We start from the raw sequence: 13,600 nt of genomic DNA, 5'->3' as shown, positions 1-13,600 counted from the left end.
CGTAATTGAAGAAACTTTTAGGCTATATAGGGTCATTATTCAGTCCTTTCAAAAAAATATTGAAAATTTATTGTTTGTAGTGAATATTTTTTAAATTTCAACGGCAATGCGGGACCGGAAGATATATAAATAAAAGTTTCTCATTTTGGGTTTTTTCTTGTCTACACCAATGGCAACTTTTAGGCACTATAGCGTTCCGGAAATAGAAAAATGATTTTTTTCGAACCACCCTAGTGTAAACAGTTTTCAGCGATATCCCTAGTTTGAGTTACAACCTGTGAAGTCACATTTTTTGAAAGAGTTTTGCTAGAAGAAGGGGATCCATTCCCCTTGATGGGGATCCATTTAGGATAATGTATGTAAGCTGACCTATTGTTCTAATATCATCACTAAGTCCATCATTTGCTGCTGGCCTTTTCTCCATCACATTAGTAACCACTGAACCCCAGCTTTGAAATATGGCCTCAGACAAAGGTATACTTAAACAAAATATCATTAGCTTTACTGCAACAGAGTTTTTGACGTAAAAAAAATGTTCATATTATATTTATGCAAGTCATCCCTGCATTTAAGACATCTACACATAGCAGGTATGTTTTTATAGTTTTCTGTTGGGTATTTTTTAAATTTTCTTTCTCCTCTGGTAATTTTTCTTTTTCCTCTGGTAATTTTTCTTTCTCCTCTGGTAATTTTTCTGCACAGGCGCGGCAAATTTTCTGTGATCGCATCGCAGATCGCGGCACGTTCTGCTATTGGGCGGGTTACATAGGCCATAGAGTTAGTTAGTTAGATCAATCTAATATGTTTTCACGGGGGAAACATCTCCATTATCTATTGAAAAAAAAAACAGCGCTACAAGACATCTGAAGGATCTATACAAATTAACAAAGATTTCTTCTTCTTCTTCTTCTTCTTCTTCTTCTTATTATTATTATTATTATTATTATTATTATTATTATTATTATTATTATTATTATTATTATTATTATTATTATTATTATACTCACAGCTGGTTCCTCAGCTACTAAATAAATACTGAATTAAAAGAAAAAATTGTCTATTGAAGTTTCGTCATAATAGTACTCGCGGGAGGCGGTTGCTCAGCTGTAGAACACTTACCTCTGATGATCGGGGTCCCTGGCACAATCTCCGGCAAAGTAAGTTTGCGGTGGACAACGTCGTGGGTTTTCTCAGGATACTCTCGTTTTCTCCCACATTCTTATTCCACCAATTCGTCGATCATCATTAACTTGCCTTAATCATTCTTCTCCCTTAGCCTAAAGGACATAATCGACCTACGTTAAACTGAAAAACAAGTTACTCGCATTTCTTAAACTCCTTTCTCATTCATACCACACTCAACCAATAATCCTTTGTTCATAAGATAGTTTTTATTTAGAACATATTTACTGCTATAGCTTGAACAATGAATTCCATACATTAGTACTTATTATTCATTTTTCACTTGTATCTTTCAAGTGGCCGTAGATCCGAATTTTAAAATAATATATTCTTGCCTAATTTCTTTTCTACTCTCTTGGATAATGACAGTTCACTGAAGAACTGAAATTATCTTCTCGGAAATGATCATGATAATTTTGTGGTTCATAAATGAACTATTATTAATCTCTTTAAGCTCATTAACGAAAATATATACAATAATATTAATCGATTATCTCAGAGACACAAGTATAATGTGAATCATTTTTCTATGTTAAGTAGGGGCCCGGGGTTCCAGTAGTAAAGCATTCACCTTTGGTGCTTTGGGGTCCCTGGTTCGATTCCCGCTCACTCCAAGTGAACTTTGTGATGAACAAACACCTTGTGCATGGGTTTTTTAGTTCTCCCGTTTCCTCCCACTTTCTTCATTAGCCTATTTCATTCATTTCTCATCATTGTCGTCTCCTTCAGCCTATACGGCATAAACGTGGGACGTAAAACTGGAAGATTTAATTTCATTCTTTCTATGTTAAGGGCAGGGGATGTAGTTCACAGTTGAGCACTTAAGTATTTTGAGTGCAGTACTTCAGCGAATTGTTGATATACTAGATGATATTTTCTTTATTTAAAGTAGTTATATTCTCTATTTAATATGCAGTTTAATTATCGAAACATAACTAAAGAAACTTATTCAGGAAACTCGAAAAATGCATATTTTGTCATAAATGAACAACTCATTACAATCATACAGATATTTTGGCTTCTAAATCAACCTTTGCAATATATTTTCGTTATTTTATGTAATTAGTATTTAATAAATGCGGTCAAATCTGTTTTAAGTCTACTAAAGAAAGTACAAGAAAATAAAGAAAATATTTGGGAGGGGATGGAAAGATACAACCTGCAAGCCCAAAAGTAGGGAGACACTCCTGCATTGATCAAATATAACATTCTAGCTTATGAGTTTAATTACCACGGCTGTTCCGAGCTTAAGATAAAAGTAAAAATGCCTTAAGAATATATAATAGAGAAACTAAGTCTATTTGATGGATAACAATAATATATAAGAAATTATATTAAAAGCAATGAGTTGATCAGTACCGGGCTGTATACCTACCCTTTGGGGCTCCCTGTATAATTCTTTGTACTCGTCCCTATCTTATATTTAAAAATGCACAAGGTAACACAACTTTACCCGTAATTGTAAAAAATGAAATGTTTTTGTTTTACGTCCCACGTTTATGCAGCTTAGGGTAAAGAAGACGGTGATGATAAGAAATGTATTAAATAGAGAAATCAAGAAAATGGGAGGAAACGGGAGAACCCGAGAAAAACCACGCGCATGGTGTTTGTCCACTACAAAGTTAAATTGGCGCGAGCTGGAAACGAACGAAAGACTCTGTGTACCAGAGATGAATGCTCTACCACTGAGCCTTTGCACCCGTAATTGTAGCTGTACGATACTACGTATAATATTGAACTCTCTCGGCGACAGTTCAAATAGTTCCTCTCTCCGCCAAAATAAATAATGCTGGGTTCAACTATGTCCATTCATGATGTATGTTGAGACTATCAATCTTAACAAGTTTTTTTTTTTTTTTCAAATCTCAGTAAATGAGGAATTCTGAACTGAAGGTAACCAAGAGGTAAGGTTGACGAAATTTACATCTATAGACTTCTACGAAAAGATTTACTTCTGAAATGATACTAATCAAAATACCAAACTTATCAGGGGTGGCGTCAGTTTGGGGACGATTCTCTCAAAGTTACATATTTTTTCGATAGATTTCATTGCTAATATTTCCCGTGTAAAATGTCCATTTGGCAGTATCTGCAGCTATACTAATTAATTAATTAATTAATTAAAGAAGAATCAAATTAAAAATAACGTTTGTAACAGTTCCAATTGATAAAATCTAGTAATTTTCTTTGTATTTGAAATGAAAAATAAATTAGAAATTTATATGTTTGAAATCAATTACAGCACAAAAACTCAATCGGTGCCGAACATCCATTAAAAAACTCAAATTGGTGCTTGTTGCATCGGAACACTTACGCAGTTGACGCCATGGTAAAATTACTAAATGAGAAAAGTGAAAGAATAATTTCAAGAAATTCTAGAGCATGATGTTGTCTACTAGGACATGGAATCGAACCAAGGATTTACTGTACCAAAACTCAGCGCTCTGTATAATTGCTTCAATAAAGAGTTGACATTTTATTGAAGTAATCATAAACAAGTTCCTACAGTTCGACTCAACATGCATTTGTATGTCTATTCCGTGATAGCTTTCGCAATTTGTCTAATTTTTTTAATGAAACTTGGTGTGTGCTCTCCTTCAGGTTTTCGAAATAATCCTATTGTTTGGAGTTAGATTTCGTTGTGAACAAGGAAGTAAAATCAACTCATTTTAGAAGTTTGCACGTAAGAAAGTAATTCTTAATGATAACACCTATAAAAATTGATCTGATTTGATACAATATTTGTGTATATTTTTTTGAGATTTTTCAACATCGTTCCCAGTGCAGTGCGCAAAGTTTCATCAAGAGAAATTCAAGCTCCCACGTTTATATTGTTTCAGCACTTCTGTGCTCATATCTGACTATAGCAAATGCGTATTCTTTTCAGAATATTTTGTTGAAGTGGGGTTAAAGCCTAGAATTCCTTGGAATGAAGTCGGTTATGAATAAAGAATTGAATTTGCTGACTTTCTTAATTTTTTTAAAAAAATGATTAATTTAATGAAAATTCTCCAAATTTTCTGAAAAATAACAAGTTTTGTTTGAGACTTAAGGATTATCCTTATTTCTTGAAGTTGACCAAGGGAATGAATTAATCTAAATCGTTTTTGTTTTTTGTTTTTAGAAAGTTTTCCTGCAACTACTCTAAAAATTGACAATTTTTCATGAAATATGTCGTATTTCTTCTTCGAAACCTTCCAATAAAACCTATTTCTTGGGGTTCAATCTCAACAAAGGGTGATGAATCCACTTCATTTTAAATACATAAAAATAAAATAGCCACATTCTTCTTAGAAATTATCGAATTTTCATTAAGCATGGTGAATGGTTTCTTTGAACTTCCCAATACGTATTATTTGGAACTGATGCCATCAGAGGATTTTTATCTCAAGTTAAGATCATGTTTACGATAACTTTAAGGAAAAACAAAATGATTTTCATGAAATAGTGTGCGTTTCCTTAGATATTTAAGAATTTCTACTACTGGTTAAAGTTGGTTTAGGTTAAAACAGTGAAAATTTCCCGTTTAAAAGAAAAAAAAGATCTCGTTTCTACAATGCATGGCACCACTAGAATGTTACTTTTCCATTTGAAATTGAAGTTCCTTAGAGGTCTGCAAATGACATATTGGGTATGTGATCTCAAGAATATGATTTAAACAGTCAGTGTTTTCATTTTTATTCAATAACTAGCCCTCGGCTAGCTGGAGACTTCGCCCCTAGAACCCCTCATTTGCTCAACCAACGACTTCACACTTCTCATATGAGAAACATATCTCTAACCTCAAGGGATTTCGAGATATTAACATCTCATTATAACAATTGCAACCCTCACTCTTTTATCTCTCATCTTATTCTTTCCTTCTGCACAAATATTCAAAAAAATATTCAAACATGCCTTTAATTATTTTAAATGGAAAATCTGAATACCAAATTTCATGACTCTAGAATGAACAAATTTCGATATATGACCATAGAATTATAACTATTGTAACTCCACAATTTTCTCTTCCCGCATATTTTCTTTCCTTTCAAGGTAGAAATATACATCATAAAACAGGTCAACACGTGTCTAATTACTTTAACTCTTTAATTGGCAAGCATTAATAGCACTACCATTAAAATATTTAGTTTGCTTTTATGGTTGAACCATGTCTTTCTGATCATAATTCTGTAATTTTTAAAGTATTTTTTGTACTTTGGTTACAAAATACAGGGTGTTTATATCAAAGCAACATTGTAATAAAATAGATCTTATGTGTAGCTACTGAGCAGCATTGCCCTTTTATTGTAAAATATCATCAGAGTACTCTCAGTAATTACCAACAATTTCGTTAAAATATTTTCCTAAAGAGCAAGAAACCACAAATTAAAAAAAAATTAAAAAATTGCGGAACGTAGGAGATAAAGCTTCTACAATACTAAATTTGTCAGTCCCGTGTTGACGAAGATTAGAAATATCTAGAGAAGAGACCCGCAAATCACGTTTACGAATATTGTATGGAAGCAATAATGTCAATTAAATGATCGCTGAAGTTATAATTCTTGCGGATAACTCAATAGAATGCGATGTTGCTTGAGAGCAACAGTGCCAAATAAAGGGTAAAATTCATCTTTGATACGCTTAAACGTTTTAACACGCTTTAATACATCTTCAATTATTTTGAGAACTCATTCGTGGCTAAGCGGTTCACGTACGTGCCTTTGGAGTGGGAAATCCGGTTTCGATTCCCGGCGCGAGCTCATGTGATTTGGATTTTACATTAATTAATGGATCCACGTCTCATATAATCTCACTGCTAAACAAGACGTTAAACACAAAATCAACTCAACTCATTTTTTTTTAAATGGTAAGTCCAAATACCGAATTTCATGTCATTAACCTTAAGAGATTACTTGATATGGACATATTATAATAATTGTAATTCACACCTGTTTTCCTTCTCAACCCCCATATCTTCTCTTCATTTCAACTCTCTTGATTATTAAATTGCCAGCCGTCTTTTCATCTTCCCTACCGAATTTCTATAAATCCTTCCTTAGTGGGACCATCCATCAGAAGTCCTATCTCATGTTCAAATTTCTAGCTTAAGCGGTTTGGCCTAGGCGTTTAGAATTAACCAGTTAGCGTGAATTTCTTCTTTTATACATAGATATTTATGAGTTCAAGTTTTAAAATTATCCTTTCACCACATTTTGATTTTTTACCGCGTTCTAAAATTTTAAACAGGACTAGTGTGTATAATAAATTAAGGTACACATTTATTTTACTTATTTCTACAGTTAATAAGGAAAGTCATTTAGCTTGTATGCATTATTTCTGTATTTATTGAATGTAGTGTATATTGTTAAAAATATTTTATAAACAAATAAGTTGTCTATTTCAGTTGTTCTATTGAAACATTTTCAGCAATGGTTTCAAACACGAATAATCAACTTTATAAGTCAATGTAGAACAAAACGCAATTGAAGATGCAGTCTCGAATTTATTAAAACTAAAAATGAACATTGGGAAATCAGAAAAATATTGTATTTGTTTTATTTTTATTATTATTATTATTATTATTATTATTATTATTATTATTATTATTATTATTATTATTATTATTATTATTATTATTATTATTTTGCTGGTAGCAAGCTACAAAATAATAAGACTTGGTTCCGCATTATCCTGATATAGGGGTACATTTTCTTAGTAAACACATTCAATTTGCCTAAGTTACTACACACACACACACACACACACACACATATATATATATATATATATATATATATATATATATATATATATATATATATATATATATATGGGCGTGTGTGTGTGAATGGCTCGGGGCAACATAGTGGTAAGAGTCACTTCCGGTGAAATTGATTTATTGGATGGAATGTGTAGGGATCGAACCAAAGAACAGTATGTAGGTAGCTTAATTTCAGAAATGTACCTTCAAATGCCACGGGGAAGATTATTTGTTATGTGCCATTGCATTGAAGTATACCTTCTTTTCCAGTTTAATTGGAAGTTAGAAAACGTAACATTATGTTCCCCAAGCCGTTCATAAATATAATAAAGTGACTTCAAATTGAATTATACAGAGCTGTAGAAGAACAGAAGTTGCGACGCAGTAAGTAGTAAAAAGAACACTCAATTTTGTCTATAGACAATTGTATTCAAAATTTGTGGCACAGCTTCCTTTTCTGCGGGTAAACTATACGTAGTTAAAATAACATCTGTCTCGATCTTTTATTCATTTCTAGTACAGTATGAAAGGTATTACATGTTCTTTTTTTTTTTTTTTTTTTTGTAGTTGTATAAAAATGCGCCTTATTTTCACTTCATTTCCTTATTTTAATTTTGGAAAGTGACAAAGCTACGATTCATCTATTGGGTTGTTCATTCAAAACAGTTTTCCTTTCAGTGTAAAGGAACTAGGTACGTCTGTTAACAAACGGTAACATTTTTTAAAAGAAGACAAATTAAATACAGAGCAATTCTTATTCCTTATGCTATTTGTCCATAATTCAGATTTTGTCAATAGTTTCCGAGAAATATAGTACCAAATATAAAGCGTGCCAGTCTGCTCCTGGCCGAGCCAGGCTATCAAATATAGAAAACTTCATTATTTAGACCAGGATTTCTCAACCTTACGGTCGCAAACCCTAGGGGTCGCGAGAGGGTTTCATGGGGATCGCGGAGATACGTGGAAGAGATAAATATAATTAGAATCTAATACCCGAAAGTATTTTTAAATAATATTTTGAATTTTGTTCTGATAGGCATATTTTATTTTATAATATATACGGTACTGTGAACAACAACAAAAAATATGTCTACTAAACATTGTTCACAGTTACAGAGTTGTTTAAAAATTAATTTAAATGCAAGAGGTACAATAATATGTGAAACTAATACGAACTGCATATTGAAAAACCAGAAAAACAGAAATGCAACAAAACCTGCATATCAAAATACAATATAAAACTAAAAGTTAATAAGATAAATATGTGGTGAGCGAATAGTCTTTTTGTCAGGAAGCTGGCCACAATGAAGGTAGATTTTTGGTGTGGAATTTCATTTGTTTCCTAAATTTTAAAAGTAAAATAGTTGCTTTTAATTGTTTTTGGTGATACTGAACACATACACAACAATCAAGCAAATTCACAATAATATGAGGTAACTCAAAGTGGTGGCCTCTCGAAAATTAAAATGCCCAATGACTTTTTAAACAACTGTCTAAATTGTTTTTAGCCAAAATAAGAAATCACCATTTTTTATTATATGAACCTGAAGTAATGGAGTTATGAAGTTTTAAAATTTTCGAACCGCCTCCAGTTGGAAATAGTATGATGGATAGGATTTTAAATTTTGAAATATGAATGAATTGACCAAATTTGGTTTTAATCCATTCGCTTTTAGGGAAGTTACTGTATCCACTATATACAAGAAATGCATTTTACTATTATAGAAATATATGGATACCTTGAAATCTCCGCAAAAGGTATATCAAAAATCCCACACAAGCTTCTTATAAATACAAACCAGAAATTATAAGGGATTGCTGCAAGAGGGTGTGATAAAATAGGGTCGTGATAGGAATTAGGTTGAGAACCACTGACTTAGATAATTGGCTACCTAACCACTGAACTCCGTTCAGACAAAGTTAGTAGTTACCGAGAAATAAAGTACTACATACAAACAAGTCGAGTTGAGCCGAGTCTATCTCTAGACGATTCTGACTACTAAATATATAGAGTAATTTTTAATTTCTTGGCCACTGATTATTTGCACACTAAACTTGATTCAGATTTAGCCAGCTGCTACTGAGAAATAAAGCATCACATACACGGCGAACGCAGCCAAACCGAGCACGTTTCTGGTCATATGCGGTCATCAAATATGATGATCTTTATTTCTTAGACAATTAGCTACTTGCTCACCGATTTTCATTCAAATCTGGCCAATAGTTACCGAAAAATAAAGTAAGATAAGTCGTGCCGACCTGAACCTGCCCTGGCCAAACTCGGCCACCAAATATAGCATTTTTTAAATCCTTTATGTATTTGCTATTTGCCCACCAAATTTGGTTCAGATTCGGCCAATAGTTACCGAGAAATAAAATACCATATACACAAAGTACATTCCTGCGTTTAACTCCCTTCTTCGGTCGCCATGATGAATCTTTCAAGCTTCACAATCAGTGTTATTGCTGATCACTCTCTCTTCATAAACATTCTACTCAAATCCAACAACCAAGATGTTACTGAAAGTGGGGAATCTTCTAGTCACCCCTGATTATAAGATAAAATCAAAATGAAACGAAATATTTCTGTTTAAGGTCCCACGATTATTTTTTACCCTTTAGACCAGTGTTTCTCAACATGGGGGTCACAACCTCTAAGGGAGTCGCGAAGATAATCAGAAGAGAGAAATATAATTATAATATAATAAGGAAAAATATTTCTGAATATTATTTTGAATTGTGTTCAGATAAGCATATTTTTATTTTTAGACATACTGTCAAGAACAACAAAATAATAGGTCTACTAAACGTTTACAACAGGTGCAGAGTTGTTTAAAAATCAATTTAAATGAAAGAGGTACAATATGAAACTAATGAGAACTGCGTATTGAAATACCAGAAAAATACAAACGCAACAAAACCTCCATACTGAAATACAATTAACCCTGTACTGAATATCCTGTACCTAAACCTTGTACTCGTCTTTAGCGCGGGAGACACGTGTTTGCTATTCGATTCTTGGCGGAAGCTCATGTGGTTGCAACTCAATGTTAAGCTGTTGACCCTACAACGACAACGTTGTATTTTATATATTTAGTTCGTAATCAGGGCAGCAGTGCTCAAGCATTTTTGACATAACGTAGAAGAAGAAGAAGAAAGAAAGAAATAATGTAAGTACTATATATATAGTTCTGTTTTGTACGTTGCTATGGTGACGTAAACAGTTGTCAAGGAGATGTTTTAAAATATAATTGAGAGAATCACCATGACAGTTTGATGTCTGATTGCGAACTGAGATGTAAAATAAGTAATTTCTCTTCAAATATAGTGATTTAGAATTTGAGATTTGTGTATGTTTCAGTATAACTATTTCTAATATACGTAATAATTAAAATACATGAACTCATATACGAACTGTGGCAATATATGTAGTTACGTTATATATATTGACTCGCCTTTCACACAGTCTCGGTGCTGGAAGTAACGCTAAACTTAAATCCAATTCAATCCAATCATTTAGAGTTACTTTCAGCAGCGAGATTATATTATGCATATACGGGTTTTTGTTTACGAAATTATGACGCAAAAATAGATGGCCGATAACTCCGCAATCGGAAGCCTCCACAACATAATGAAATGAAAATCTTTCCGTCTAACGTCCCACGCTTTTGCTCCTTTAGCTAAGGAAGATGGGAGATTAAGGCAATTGAATGATGATTGTAGAATTGGTAGAATGAAATGTGGGAAGAAATGGGAGTACTCAGAGAAAACCCACGAACACAATGCTGTCTACCACGAACTTACTTGGCCGGGGATCAAATCAAGGAGCTCACGTACCAGAGGTAAGCGCTCTACCACTGAGCGCCCCCCCCCCGATCGGATGAATTTGATGCATAGGTTATATCGAATAGGACCCAAAATTCAAACTCGGGACCCGTTATCCTATAAAATATAATATTTGTACACTTTTACAGCTGGTTAAGGTTCACTGTTATCACAAATCCTGATAACATAATTTACACATTTTATATGGATTTTCGTTCTTGAAAATATGACGCAAAACTTTACCGCCCATAACTCGGAAACAAGAAACCCACACAACATAGTTCACATGATTTTATATTAGATAAATATTAGATTATTTCAAGTTAGATCACGATCGGATGAGTTTGGTGTGTGAATTTTAGCAAACTCCACTGGTGCAAATTCCGTCGGATGAGGGGACATGTCCCCTCCAATATTGGAATTGAGGGGACTGTCTCTCCTAATAATTCGATTTGAAATGTGTTTTTCGGGGAGAAATGTGATGATTTGTTTCGATTGCCATAAAGAAAAGTGAGATAAAATTGGTATCTCTCCAGAATAAGCCTCAAATTTGCCTGCCTCCCAGTGTTGAAGTCAACTCTCCTCCCCTGCTCCTTCACAGTATTGTTTTCCAACTTCAGAAATATTTTGAATATCGCTTAAAAAAGAATATCGGAAGGGTCATTCCCCCCCTTCCCCCCAATGTTGAAGACAGATTTGCACCCTTGGCAAATTCACCTTTTAGAAAATATCACGCAAAATTCAACCGCCCATAAATGTGAAACCGGAAACCTGCACAATGTATGTTTATATAGCTTAGGCTTATATGCTTATATAGCAGGTCAAGGACTACGGCTATACCAACTTTGATTCCGATTCCATGAATTCTGATGAACTTGTATAATATAATGTTTTCTTGACTTTTAAGGCAAAATCAAATGAAGAATGAAAAATAAACTATATTGAAATAGTTGAGCTAGAATCGAATAACTTGCATTTGGTTATTTATCATTTACAGGTACTTTTGTCAGTCCAATCGAATATTCCTATCCAAGAGGACAGGGAATAGGGAATCGCGGAAACTTCATAACGAAGGATTGCATAATTTATAAACTCCAAACATTGTTAGGGTCATCAAATCTAGGAGGCTCAGGTGTCCAGATCATGTAGCCAGAATGGAAGAAAGTAGACACTCCTTGAAAGTTTTAAATGGAAATCCAATCGGAAAACGACCATTAGGAAGACCTTGACGCAGATGGGAGGAGGACAATATTAAGATAAATCTCGCAGAGATAGGAATAGAAAGTAGAAACTAGATCCAATTGGCTAAAGACAGAACTGAATGGAGAGCTTTAATGAATGTAGCATTGAACCTTCGGGTTACATAGGCCATAGAGTTAGTTAGTTAGTAAGCTAGTTAGTTTGATCAATCTAATATATTTTCAAGGCGGAGACATCCCCAGTGTCTATTGCAAAAAAGATATCGCTACAAGACATCTGAGTTATCTATACAAATTAACGAATATTTATTATTAATATTAATATTATTATTATTATTATTATTATTATTATTGTTTTACTCACAGCTTGTTCCTCAGTTACTCAATAAATACTGAATTAAAAGAAAAATTATTGTCTATTGAAGCTTCGTCATAATGGTACTCGCGGGGGGCGGTTGCCTAGCTGTAGAGCACTTACCTCTGGTGCTCGCGGTCCCTGGCACAATCTCCGGCAAAGTAAGTTTGCGGTGGACAAAGTCGTGGGTTTTCTCAGGATACTCTCGTTTTCTCCCACATTCTTATTCCACCAATTCTTCCATTATCATTCAATTGCCTTAATCATTCATCTCCCTTAGCCTAAAGGACATAATCGTGGAACATTAAATTGAAAAATAAAGTTAGTCACATTTCCTAGACACCCTTCTCGTCATACAACACACAACCAATAATCCTTTGTTCATAAGATATTTACTGCTATAGCTTGAAGAATGAATTCCGTACATAAGCACATATTATTCATTTTTTCACTTGTATCTTTCAAGTGGCCGTAGATCCGAATTTTAAAATAATATATTCCTGCCTTATTTCTTTTCTACTCTCTCAGATAATGACAGTTCAGTGAAGAACTAAAATTCATATCTTCTCGGAAATGATCCTGATAATTTTGTGTTTCATAAATGTCTTTAAGTTCATTAACGAAAATATATACAATAATATTAATCGATTATCTCAGAGAAACAAGTATATGAAATGATTTGTCCCCTCATCCGACTTTGCATGGGTTTTCTCGGGGTACTCCCGTTTCCTCCCACTTTCTTCATTCCACTATTTCATTCATCACTCTTCATCACCGTCTTCTTTAGCCTAACCGGCATAATCGTGGGACGTAAAACTCAAACATTTCACTTTTTTCGAATTTATTAAAACTAAAAATGAACTTTGGGAAATCAGACAAGTATTGTATTTGTTTTATTTTATTTATTTATTTATTTTTCTAGTAGCACAAAATAATAAGACTGGGTTCCGCATTATCCTGATATAAGGACACATTTTCTTGCTTAACACATTCAATTTGCCTAAGTTACTACACACTCACACAACACATACACACACACATACATACATACATACATACATACATACACACACACACACACACACACACATATATATATATATATATATATATATATATATATATATATATATATATATATATATAATATGAATGACTCGGGGCAACATAATGGTAAGAGCCACTTCCGGTGAAATTGATTTATTGGATGGAATGTGTAGTGATCGAAAAAAAGAACAGTATGTAAGTAGCTTAATTTCAGAAATGTACCTTCAAATGCCACGGGGAAGATTATTT

This window comes from Thermobia domestica, chromosome 16 (genome assembly GCF_964235325.1).
Source record: "Thermobia domestica chromosome 16, izTheDome1.hap1.1, whole genome shotgun sequence".
Classification (NCBI taxonomy): Eukaryota; Metazoa; Arthropoda; class Insecta; order Zygentoma; family Lepismatidae; genus Thermobia; species Thermobia domestica.
Note: the sequence above shows the minus strand (reverse complement) of the source record.